The following is a 12911-nucleotide window of genomic DNA, read 5'->3' as shown; positions in this document are numbered from 1 at the left end:
GTGCTACTTCCATTTGATAGTGGATTGTGGCTGTTTATATTCTACTTTACGACTTGGAGGGTCTGGTAACACCCAGCTCATGATGAGCAGTTAGGCCTGACCATGTATTTGGAGGAATTTGGTACTTTGGGTCATGAAAGCAGTGGAATGCTTTAATAACCATCCTAGTAGGAGCATGGAAGACAGAGGTGTTAAGAGTTATTCGAACTGTTAGGGGCTCACTCAGCATTTTTCAGGGGAAAAGAATTTTAGTGTGTTGCCTAGAGATCGATATTTTGGTGATGACAGTCGCTGCATTTGCCCTTGTTCAAAGAGTCTGTCTGAGGCTAAAGTGAAGAGTTTTGGATTAATTCTGTTGGCTGAAGAAATATCGAAACATTCTAGTATAGATAGACTCTGTTGTGTGGACATTAGTGGTAGCTGTAATGAAAGATTTATGATGAAAAGGAGCAAGCTGGGCTGGAGAGATGGCTCAGAGGTTAAGAGCATTGCCTGCTCTTCCAAAGGTCCTGAGTTCAATTCCCAGCAACCACATGGTGGCTCACAACCATCTGTAATGGGATCTGGTGCCCTCTTCTGGCCTGCAGGCATACACACTGACAGAATATTGTATTCATAATAAATAAATAAATAAATAAAAAACAAACCAAACCAAACAAAAAAGAATAGAGTTTAAAAAAAAAAAATGGGCTGGAGAAATGGCTCAGCGGTTAAGAGCACTGACTGCTCTTCCAGAGGACCCGGGTTCAATTCCCAGCACCCACATGGCAGCTCACAACTGTCTGAAAATCCAGTTCCAGGGGATATGACACCTTCACACCAATGCACATAAAAAAATAAAGATAAAAAAAAATCAATAAAAAAAATTAAAAAAAAAAAAAAGAAAAGAAAAGGAGCAAGCTGAGCAGGGTAGATCACAAAAAGCATTTGAGGGGATTATGGGAGCCTTTAGTTCTAGACTTTAGGACTTCTGTTCAGGCTTCCATGAAAGACACCAGGATGAGCTAAAGGAGCTGAAAATCTGAGGGTAAACTCTGAGAACTAAGAAATCTACTCACAACAGGCTCTGTCTGTCCATGTTTCTTTATTCTTCTCTCTTCAATGCATCATTTCTCATTGTTTCTTGTTCTCCCTAGTTCTACCCATTACAAATGTCCCCAGTCCTATATACCTTTAAAATCAGCAATTCCATAGCCCTAGCAGGTTCCAGGGCCAGAATTCTTTTGCCCCATAGAAAATCAAATAAATGTTTTCACACACACACACACACACACACACACACACACACACACACACACAGATCCCTGGGAGTGGCTAGTACACGTCCAGTAACTCCTCAGTGGAGAAAGTTAGTTAAGAAAGGAACTAAATCATCAGGGAATTCTAGAGGGGACGGTGAGTGAGCTATGTTACATTATTAGGTGGTAGATAAAGAGCTAAAAGGTGATGGTGTCGCACACCTTTAATCTCAGCACTCTGGAGACAGAGGCAGGCAGATTTCTATGAGTTGGGGGCCAGTCTGGTCTGCAAGAGCTAGTTCCAGAACAGGATCCAAAGCTACAGAGAAACCCTGTCTTGAAAAAAAAAAAGGTTTATTTTCTGTAAAATTATGACTAAGGCTTGGCTTATATTTTAAAGTAGCACACCACTTCTTTTCTCCCACCATACATAGAATCAGGTAACCAAGCAACCTACAGAACAGTCAACGAAAACCTGATGGCTCTTGATAAGATAGCACATACACCAGACACTATAGTTTCTATGGGCCTAGGTCTGGAGTTTTGCTCTAGGCGGTAGAAACAAAGGGACCCAAGCCTTTAGATGATCAGTTTTGTACGCTGTTACTGGTGGTGGGGTAAAACCAGAAAAGCAGCTTGGGCAGGCAGTAATTCTATGCCCTTGGAGATCTGTGACTATCTTAAATGTGATGCTCTATGCCTGGACCCTAACCATTGGCCAAATGCCTGCTGATCAAGATAAGTGCAGGAAGGCAGATCTCTGTGCTTACCTAGGAGAGAGGTACAAGGCCTGGCAGGGGAAACTGTTGTGAACTAAGGAACTAATCCCCAAATATGTAACAGAAAGGGAGTTAGCTACAGTGAAAATCTACAGCAAAGGACAGCCACGTTATTCACAAAGCAATAACGCCAAAAAGCTTTGCTTTTTGTGTAGCCTTTATAAGATCTCTTGGTTCTGATGAGTCACTGGTGAAAAGATGGCTGAGCGGTTGCCGTATAATGTTGAGACTTGTAGCAAGGAGAAAAAGAGCACCAAGAATTGAACTGGAGCTAATTCCTGTGTTCAAGAAGATAAACGGATTAAGAAATGGAAAAAAGGGAGTAGTGACCTCAGAGCAAGATCTCACCCAGCTAAGTTTCCAACTAAAGAAAAGCTTGGTGCCTGGTGTGGTGGGGCACAGCTTTAATGCCAGTCCTGGGAAGGCAGAGGCTGGTCTAAAGATCAAGTTCAGGGGGCTGGAGAGATGGCTCAGTGGTTAAGAGCATTGCCTGCTCTTCCAAAGGTCCTCAGTTCAATTCCCAGCAACCACATGGTGGCTCACAACCATCTGCAATGGGGTCTGGTGCCTCCTTCTTGTATACATAATAAATAAATTAAAAAAAAATTCAAGGACAGCCAAATTTAGGCAGTAAAGGTAAACAGAAAGCTGGTGAAGATTGAAGATGTACTTAAACAAGAGTGTTGGGGACTGTGAACCCCCAGACTCGGAATTTCCTGCAAAGTTAAGAAGACCCTATATAAGCTGCCCTGGAACACAATAAAGTTGGCATTTTTGATTCAAGTTGGCATTCGTTTTTTTGTTTCAAGGATGACCTTCCCCCCCCCCCCCGTGTGTGTGTGTGTGTGTGTGTGTGTGTGTGTGTGTGTGTGTGTGTAAATCTCCAGGCCCTGGCCCAGCTCACAAACCGTACTGTAGCACATAGCGCTATAGTGCAGGCATGTTGCATTACGCAAAGGGGCCATGTTCCATCCCCAGCAAGCAGCAGAACTTGGCAGCTTCGGCCATGCAGTTCTGGGTGGAGAGTTAAGGACAGAAGAAAGGAGCTATGAATTAAAGTCGTGAAGACAGGCATGTGTCAGGGGTGTCCCTGAATGGAGGTCTAGTAGAGAGGTCTGTGTGAAGCTGTGAGATTGAGGCCTGCATCGACTCATAACCCAAGATGCTGGAGATGTCAGAGCATGGGCTGCCTGCTGAGGAGAGCTGCCCAATGTTTTAAAGTCTCTTCTGAGAGTCATGCATTTTTTTAACTGTGATCACCTATAAAAACTGAAATCAAGAGCCGGGTGGTGGTGGCACAGGCCTTTAATCCCAGCTCTCGGGAGGCAGAGACAGGCGGATCTCTGTGAGTTAATTTCAAAGTAATGATGCTCTACAGCTCGCATCTTGAGAAATAGACATCTTTGAAGTCTGTCTATTAGAAACAGAGCAAGGGGCAGGTGTGGTGCAGGGCTATAGTTGCTACTCCAGTTATGGGGCAGGAGGGCTGTAAAGTTCAAGGCCAGTTTGGAGGAGAGAGAGAGAGAGAGAGAGAGAGAGAGAGAGAGAGAGAGAGAGAGAGAGAGAGAGGAGTGTGCACTGAGTTCAGTTGTATTCTTATCTTGATAAGCACTGGCTTCCAACCCCCCCCCCCCACACACGCACAAAGAAACCAAAAACTTAACCACTGGAGTGCAGTGGTATTAAACCTGTAATCCCAGCACTTGGGAGCTGGAGGTAGGAGGGTCAGGAGGCGACGACCACCCGCAGTACCACAGTGAGTTCAAGATCAGCCTGGGCTACATGTGACCCTGCCTAGCAGAAACAAAACGTGAATATCGTAGAAGCTTTCAACTGTGTGGAGTGGAGAGAGCAGTATGTTGCCCCCTGTCCCTGTTTTTGTAATGTCATAGGTCTTTCTCAAATTTGCTTTTGAGATCCAAACAAGTATGTGATCTCAGTTTTTCAGTTGTCTTAATACTTTAAAACTTTGTGCTGTGTGTACACATCATAAGCGCGCATTTGTTCACGTGAGCACATGCCGTATGTAGAACATACATACACAGACGGGTGTGCACTTCAGCACAGGCTGCAGTATACACATATTCATGTACATACGGTTACTAAATACACAGAAGGTACAAGTTAGATGCCACAGTCAACGTAAGGAATCCATTGTGGATACCACCTTCTGTACAACCCGCTCTGGGAGAGCCTGTGCCTGGAGCAGGACTTGGGGTCTATTTACTGTTTGAGCATTAAGTGCAAGAATTCTTTTTTTTTCTAATTGTTTTTTATTCCTTTATAAATAATACCATTCAAAATTTCCACTTCCTCCTCTTCTCCCACTTTCCTCCTGCTCCTGCACTCACCCTTTCCCGCTCCCCCTCCAGTCCTAAGAGAGGGCAGGGTACCCTGTTCTGTGGGAAGTCCAAGGCCCTCCCCACTTCATCCAAGCTTAGGAAAGTATGCATCCAAATAGAATAGGATCACAAATCCAGCTAGGACCCTGGGCAGTGCAGGAGAGGGTGCCTGAACCGGCCTTGTTCCATAGACTGATGACTATCTTGAATATCACCATAGAACCTTCGTCTGGCGACAGGTGGAGATAGAGACAGAGACCCACATGGTAGCACTGGACTGAGCTCCCAAGGTCCAGTTGAAGAGCAGAAGGCGGGAGAATATGAGCAAGGAAGTCAGGACCACAAAGGGTTGGTCCATCCATTGAGACAGTGTGCCTGAGCTAATGGGAAGTGCCAGAATTCTATCAGGAGCCAGGCTGTGATTCTGAAGGCTTTCAATTCCAGCACTTAGGAGGCAGAGGCAGGTGGATTTCTGTGAGTTCGAGGCCAGCCTGGTCTACAGAGCAAGTTCCAGGACACAGAAACCCTGTCTCAAAAAACAAACAAAAAACCAAAAATTAAAAAACAAAACAAAAACCAAGCCAAACCAAAATAACAACAACAACAACAACAACAACAACAAAAATCTCTCAGGAAAGCTCCAATATCTGAAGGTGATGAGCAAACTGAGATGCAAAAATGAACAAAAATCGTAGATGGCAAGCTGAGTTACCGAACCTGCCGGCAGCCTAGAGTTTCAGACTGAAACCGCCTCTTAGAAGTGGTCTGCACCAGTGCCAGGTGCCTCGGGGCACAGATACACGGTTCCGAGAGCCAGGGATCGTGATCAGAATAGAAATTTCGAGCAAGACTGTAGGACATACGAAACTACGTCTTCTGTAGCCTTGAGCTTCTAATCTTGCACATACATACATTTAAAAAAAAAAAAAAGCCCGGTCTACAAGAGCTAGTTCCAGGACAGGCTCCAAAACTACACAGAGAAAGTCTGTCTCGAAAAACCACACACACACCCAAAAAAAAACAGTGGTTAGATGCCACGAAGTAGGTGGCAATGCCTTAACCGTATGCGTGTTGTTAGGCCCAAGGGCCTCTTCCATCCTTGTCAAGGGGAGTGCTAACCTTCTCTCCTTTCATACAACACAGCTCTGTCTCTTGCATACAGAGTATTTAAAGGCCAATAAATAGGACACTTTACGATAATGGTGAGTTTAATTTATAGTCCACGAAGACGTGTTACTAAAAAGTGAGTCTAAATTTTTTTCAGGTAATTGATAATTTAAGCTTTTATTCAAATTATAGGAAAAATATCCATTTTATTTCGTCCACGCTTTAATTAATTCATAAAATTAGCCAATCAAAGACCGAAGGGAACACCGGAAGTTGTTAGCGTTCTTCAGAAAAACAGATTCCCCCGGAAACAAAACAAGGCTAGCACACATCCAAGGCGACACGCTCGCCGACGGCGGGAAGTGGAAGTGGTCGAAACGAATCAGAGGACGACCGTCGGATGATTCTCCACGGATTTCCGGACCCCGGGCAGTGGGTGCTTAGGCGGCGGGGAAGCCATGCACCGTGTCTGCGCATGCTCCGCGGTTCCCCCGCCTCCACTTCCACCATCACTATCCGCGCATGCGTAGTGACGACTGTCTGCGTGTTCACTTGTGTTACCATACGCCTTGGTGGCATTCCCTGCTCTTGTGCTCGTGCCCAGCGGTCCTTGATTAAGTTCCTTCCATAGAAGAATCCATCGAGCCAGACAGCCCGGTTGCACCAACTCTCTTTTGTAAAAACATCGTGGTGCGAATGTTCACGTGTCTATACAGGGACAGGCATGTCTACACGAGCACGAGTGTCATGCACATTTTTACAAACGCATGGTCTAGTGCACATGTGTGCACATATGTACACAGTGAAGGACCCTGCTGTATGTATCTGCTGTGTCTACTTTGTGGTTTTCGGGCCGTGTGTGTTTCTAGATGGGCTTGTTTGTTACATCCTTCAGCAGTTAGCTGGGCACGTCGCGCAGATCGGAGGACTAGGGCTAGCCTAGTCTAGAAACAAACAGGATTGATTTGTTAAGGCAGGTTCATGTCCCGGTACTGGAAGAATCGAAATTGTGCCAGGTATGTTCAGCTAGGTATTGAAGGAGGGGCCGGTGTATATATTGCATCTGTAAAGCTAGCTTTATTTATTTAGAGAGGATCTCTACATAGCCCAGGCTGGCCTTGAACTCAGAGATTCCTCTGCCTCTGCCTCCCCAGTGCTGGGATTAAAGGTCTGCACCACCACACCATGCCCCACGGTCTGGTGTTATTCGGTTGTTTCTCAACTGAGAAGAAGCTTGTTGATTACAGATGGAAAACTGATCACAGATAGAAGGAAAGAGCAGGTCACCCTGCATGGCCCAGGGTCTGGGAGGAGACTGGGTCAACTTCCTCGAGGTGGGGGCTGAACCTGAGTCATCTGGGACCTGAGGTGGGAGTCACATTTTGCATGATTTTGGGTAAATTTGCCAGGCAACAGGAGGTTTAGGCGTTGCTTGGAGCTGGAAGAATGAATTGGCAGGTTTGGTTTGGCACCAGTAAGGCTCTCTCCACCTTGTGGGTTTTTAAGTTTATTGGGCATGGTAGGAAGAAGGGGCATCTGGCTTCATAGGAATACCAGACCTGGACTCTAGCTTTAAAAACAAAACAAAACCAAAGACATTTACTTGGTGCGTATGCATGCATGTGTGTTTATGTGCCATGGCACACCTATAGAGGTCTGGGAACAGCTTTTCAGAATCTGTTCTATCATGTGGATCCCTGGGATCAAATTCAGGCCCAAGGTGCTTGCTGAGCAAGGTCTGAGGTCTGTTGGAGAGGGCCGCTTGTTCGTCCCAGCAGCCCAGAACCGAAATAATCACACAAAAATTGTATTATTTAAATCACTGCTTGGCCAATTAGCTCTAGCTTCTTATTGGCTAACTCTTGCATATTTATTTAACCAGTTTCTATTAATCTGTGTATTGCCACGTGGCAATGGCTTACTGGGTAAAGTTCTGTCTGGCTCTGGTGGGGCTACATGACTTCTCTCTGCCTTCACCTTCGGTCTCCCATAATTCATCTTAGTTTTCACTGCCCATCTCTACTCACTGCGCAGGCCCAAGACAGTTTCTTTATTAACCAATGGTATTCACAGCATACAGAGGGGAATCCCACATCAGATATCCTTGCCATGACAAATCTTTTTTTCCTCTTTATACATTTTTTAATTGATATTTATTGAACTGTACATTTTTCTCTGCTCCCCTCCCTGCCTCTGCCCTCCCCTCTTCAGTCCTCCCCCAACATCCCCATGCTCGCAATTCACTCAGGAGATCTTGTCTTCTTCTACTTTCCACTTCCCATGTAGATTAGATTTATGTGAGTCTCTCTTAGTGTGTCTGCATTGTTGTCTAAGTTCTCTGGGATTGTGGTTTGTAGGCTGGCTTTCTTTGCTTTATGTTTAAAAACCACCTATGAGTGAGTACATGTGATAATTGTCTTTCTGTGTCTGGGTTACCTCACTCAAAATAATGTTTTCTAGCTCCATCCATTTTCTGCAAAATTCAAGCTGTTGTTATTTTTTTCTGCAGTAGTAGAAACTCCACTGTGTTTCTGCTGTGTAGTACTCCATTGTGTAAATGTCCCTTATATTCCTTATCCAGTCTTCAGTCGAGGGTCATTTAGGTTGTTTCCAGGTTCTGGCTATGACAAACAAAGCTGCTATGAACATAGTTGAGCACATGTCCTTGTGGCACAATTGAGCATCCTTTGGATGTATACCCAGAAGTGGTATTAATGGGTCTTTTTTTTTTTTTAAACTGGATCTTGAGGAAGGTTGTTTCCTAATTTTCTAAGAAATCGCCACACTGACATCCAAAGGGGCTGTACCAGTTTGCATTCCCACCAGCAATGCAGAAGTGTTCCCTTTTCCCCACAACCTCTCCAGCATAAGTTGTCATCAGTGTTTTTGATCTTGGCCATTCTTACAGGTGTAACATGAAACTCAGAGTTGTTTTGATTTGCATTTCTCTGATGACTAAGGATGTTGAACATTTCCTTAAGTGTCTTTCGGCCATTTTAGATTCCTCTGTTGAGAGTTCTCTGTTTAGGTCTGTACTCCATTTTTTACTGGATTATGTGATCTTTTGGTATCCAATTTCTTGAGTTCTTTGTATATTTTGGAGACCAGACCTCTGCTGATGTGGGGTTAGTGAAGATCTTTTCCCATTCTGTAGGCTGTCATTTTGGCGATGACAAATCTGTAGCAATATCCCAGGGCATTAGAAACAGTAAAACAAACAAACAAACAAACAAACAGACAAAAAACAGGCAGGCTGGGCTACAGGTAGAGCTGACTTTAAAGATCTTGCCATCAGGGTTTTTTTTTGTTTTGTTTTGTTTTTTAAGATTTATTTATTCATTATATATACAGTGTTCTGTCAGAAGAGAACACCAGATCTTGCTACAGATGGCCATGAGCCACCATGTGGTTGCTGGGAATCAAACTCAGGACCTCTGGAACAGCAGGCAATGCTCTTAACCTCTGAGCCATCTCTCCATCTCTCCTAGAGCTGACTTTTTTCCCCATGTGCCTAGAGCCTGGCGCAGGAACATGGATGACTAGAGAGATCACTTCTGGATTGCTGACTCCTGAGTACATCTGGGACTGCATATGGAGAAAGTTCTAGAAGCCAAAAATGTTTAGGTGACCTCACTGACCAGAAACTGAAGTATGGGGGAACTTATCAAATGGGGCTCAGGTACCTGGAAAGCTATCACTAAATTAGTTTGATGGGACCAGGCCAACTTACTCCCAGGTACTGGGAATGGGTACTCCACAGAGGAGTTGGTGTGGGTTCCCTTCCAGCCATGTGCTGATCCAGGCCTGAGTTCTTCCTACTTGGTATCATGGTGCAGTTGCTAGGTGGAATATGACATACACAACTAAACTGGAATGTCAGATGTAGAAGGATTTTTCTTTGGGCCACCAGCTCACAAATAATGACATGGAAACTTCTTAGTAATTGTGAGTGCTCAGCCTTAGCTTAGGCTTGTCCCACTAGCTCTTTTTTTAAAAAAAAATTATTATGTATACAATATTCTGTCTGTGTGTATGCCTGCAGGCCAGAAGGGGGCACCAGACCCCATTACAAATGGTTGTGAACCACCATGTGGTTGCTGGGAATTGAACTGAGGACCTTTGGAAGAGCAGGCAATGCTCTTAACCTCTGAGCCATCTCTCCAGCCCCCCACTAGCTCTTATAAATTAAATTATAACTTAAATTAACCCATTTATATTAATCTACGTTTTGCCTCGTGGCTTTTATTTAACTTTATTTTATGTGCATTGGTCTGAAAGTATCAGATCCCCTGAACTGAAGTTACAGACTGTTGTGAGCCGCCATGCGGGTGCTGGGAATTGAACCCACGTCCTCTGGGAGAGCAGCCAGTGCTCTTAGCTGCTGAGCCATCTCTCCAGCCCCACTTTGTGGCTTTTTACCTTTCATTCCTTCTGTATGCCTGACTCCCTCCACATCTTGTTGGCATCTGCCTGTGCCTTGATTCTCTCCTCCTACTTCGTCTCTTTGCCTAGAAGTCCTGCCTGTATCTCCTGCCTACCTATTGGCCGTTCAGCTCTTTATTACGACAAGCACAGCAATACATTTTCACACAGTGAAAAATATCCCACAACAGCAGGGTAAGTGTATGTCCAAACATTTCACAGGACATAATTTACTGAAAAAGTTTACCCGAGAGTCACAGACAATGAATGTCCTATATTTTAAAATTTTACTATTGTTTTTAATTTTCTGTGTATGAGTGTATGTATGTATACATGTATATATGGGCACAATGTATATGCAGAGACAGAAGAGAGTGTCTGATCCCTTGGAACTGGAGTTATGATAATTCTGAGCTGCTGTGTGGACACTAGGTCTTGAACCAGGTCCTCTGCAGGAACAGCACACACATGCACAAATATGGACTGTATATATATACACACACATATATATGTATAAATATATATACATACATATGCACACACGCACGCACAAATATGGACTCTCTCTGTACATATATATATATATATATATATATGAAGAAAGCTAGCTGGGTATAAGCAAGAAGCATGGGTCATTCATTTATACAAATCTGCGTGTGGACACGATGTGATTTCTCCTTGGTGATGGACTGTAACCTGGAACTACCAACTGAAATAAACCCTTTCTTCCTTAAGTTGCTTTTGGTCGGGGTGTTTTATCACAGCGCGTTCTACGTTCAGTGTGTGCAGGGGCATGAGGGAAAGAGAATGCAAATTACATCTGTGCTAAAGAGCCCTTCCTAGCATCCATGACTTGGAGCTCCTGAGAAGAACAAAGGGGAAAGAATAGTAAGGAGGGTGGCCCGAGTGTGGTGTGACATCCTGTTCACCAGGTCCGTTGTGAAGGCAGTGAATTCAGCAGCTACCTTGGCACTGGAGTTATGCTTTAGTGGCTTTGCTGAGCCCCTGGTGGCCATGATCTTTAACAAGATAGAAGAGGCTGCTGCGGCTGTCAGTGAAGTCAGTCAGTCAGTATGCAAATCGAGTTTGTAAAGTGTTAAAACAATCAGGACCTGATGAGAAGAAAAACAGATAAAAGGGGCCTGTCCGAATCTCTCAAAGCGAACTGGAGATGCCCGGTGGGTGAACTGCTGTGCAAACATGAGGAACACGCTTGGATCCCTAGCACCCACGTACACACTAGGTCTTGTGGCACGTACCTGTAACCCCAGAGGGGGAGACAGTGGAGGTGGGGTTGTAGTGGAGATAGGCAGGTCCCTGACGCTCACTGACTAGATACCCTCACTAAAATGGTGATCTCTAGGTTCAATATGAGACACTGTCTCAAAAACCAAAGTGTAGGGTGACTGAGGAAGACATTCAGTGCCAGCTGCTGGCTTCCACATACACGCACAGGCAAACAGACTCACACACAGGCACCACAGCATTTCTCTGTGTGTGGCTATTCTGGAACTCACTCTGTAGACCAGGCTGGCCTTGAACTCGCAGAGATCCACTGGTCTCTGCTGCCGGAGTGCTGGGTTCAAAGGTGCACGCCACCACTGCCCGACGATACACTATTTTTAAAACAAAGCCTATGTGCAAGATTCCTGTTGAAGTTCTCGGGGAAAATGATAAGAAACCAAAGTCTGTGCTTATGAGCCTCTGGGGGGGGGGTAAGAATCTGAACAATTCTTCACCAAATGTGTGGGGCAGGAGCCACCTGTCTTACTCAGTGTTCAATTTCTGTGAAGAGACACCATTACCAAGACAACTTTTATAAAGAAAAACATTAACTGGGCGGTGGTGGTGGTGCACGCCTTTAATCCCAGCACTCGGGAGGCAGAGGCAGGTGGATCTCTGTGAGTTTGAGGCCAGCCTGGTCTACAAGAGCTAGTTCCAGGACAGGCTCCAAAGCCACAAAGAAACCCTGTCTAAAACAAAGCAAAGCAAAGCAAAACAAAACAAACAAACACCCCCAAAAAAAAAAACAAAATTAAATAAATAAATAAAAACACTTAATTGGGGCTGGGGCTGACTTACAGTTTCAGAGGGTTAGTCCATTATCATCATGGTGGAAAGCATGGTGACACATTAGCAGATATGGTGCTGAAGAAGTAACTAATAGTACTACAGTCGGATCCACAGTCAGCAGAGAGCAAGAACAACACTGGCCCTGGCTTGAACTTTTGAAACCTTAAAGCCCACCCCCCAGTGACACAATTCCTCCAACAAGACCACACCTATCCCAACTAGGCCACAACTTCTAATCCCTCTCAAGTAGTGTCTCTCCTTGATGACTAATCATTCAAACCTATAGACCTATGGGAGCCATTTAAATTTAAACCACATCCTACTCCCTGGCTCCCTTCGGTTTGTAGCCATATCATAATGCAAAAGACATTCGGTCCAACTTCAAAAGTCCCCATAGTCTTTCAGTTTCAAGACTGCATCGAAGTCCAAAGTCTCTTCTGAGACTAAAGGATATCCCTTAACTGTAACCTCCTGTAAAATCAAAACCAAAAAGCAAAGCACATGCTTCCAACATACCACGACACAGAATATACATTACCATTCCAAAAGGGAGGGAAGGGAGCATAGTGAGAAAACGCTGGACCAAAGCAAGCCCGAAAACCAGCTGGGCAAACTCCACACTCTGCATCTCCATGTCTGAGGTCAAAGTGCTCTCCAGATCTCCAACTCCTTCCAACTTTATTGATAGTAACACACTCTTCTCTCTTGGTCTGGTTCCACACCCAGTGTGCAGCTCTCCTTAGCCGGTATCCCATGACTTTGGAGGTCTTAGGGTCTCCAATGAAATCCAGGCTTTACCTTCATTTTCAGGCAATGGCCTCTCTCTTCCTTGGAGGGATTCTTCAGTCACACAGCAGCTTTCCTTAGCTGCAGAAGGAGATTTCACAACCCCCATTTTTGTATACTTGACTCTAAAGCCAGAACTATGTGGCTAAAGCTGCCAAATAAGC

The 12911-nt window shown here is 44.7% G+C and overlaps 1 non-coding gene across 1 annotated transcript; it reads right to left on the bottom strand.

Moving 5' to 3' along the window:
• Positions 1–5374: 5374 nt before the first annotated feature.
• On the bottom strand, positions 5375–5500 carry LOC125399070 (U6atac minor spliceosomal RNA). The gene has a single exon (XR_007231598.1). It is a non-coding gene; the product is annotated as a U6atac minor spliceosomal RNA (small nuclear RNA).
• Between the last annotated feature and the right edge of the window lie 7411 nt (positions 5501–12911).

This window comes from Myodes glareolus, chromosome 21, assembly GCF_982192425.1.
Source record: "Myodes glareolus chromosome 21, mMyoGla1.1, whole genome shotgun sequence".
Classification (NCBI taxonomy): domain Eukaryota; kingdom Metazoa; phylum Chordata; class Mammalia; order Rodentia; family Cricetidae; genus Myodes; species Myodes glareolus.
The sequence above is the reverse complement of the archived record's forward strand: the minus strand, read 5'-3'. Positions and strand labels throughout refer to the sequence as shown.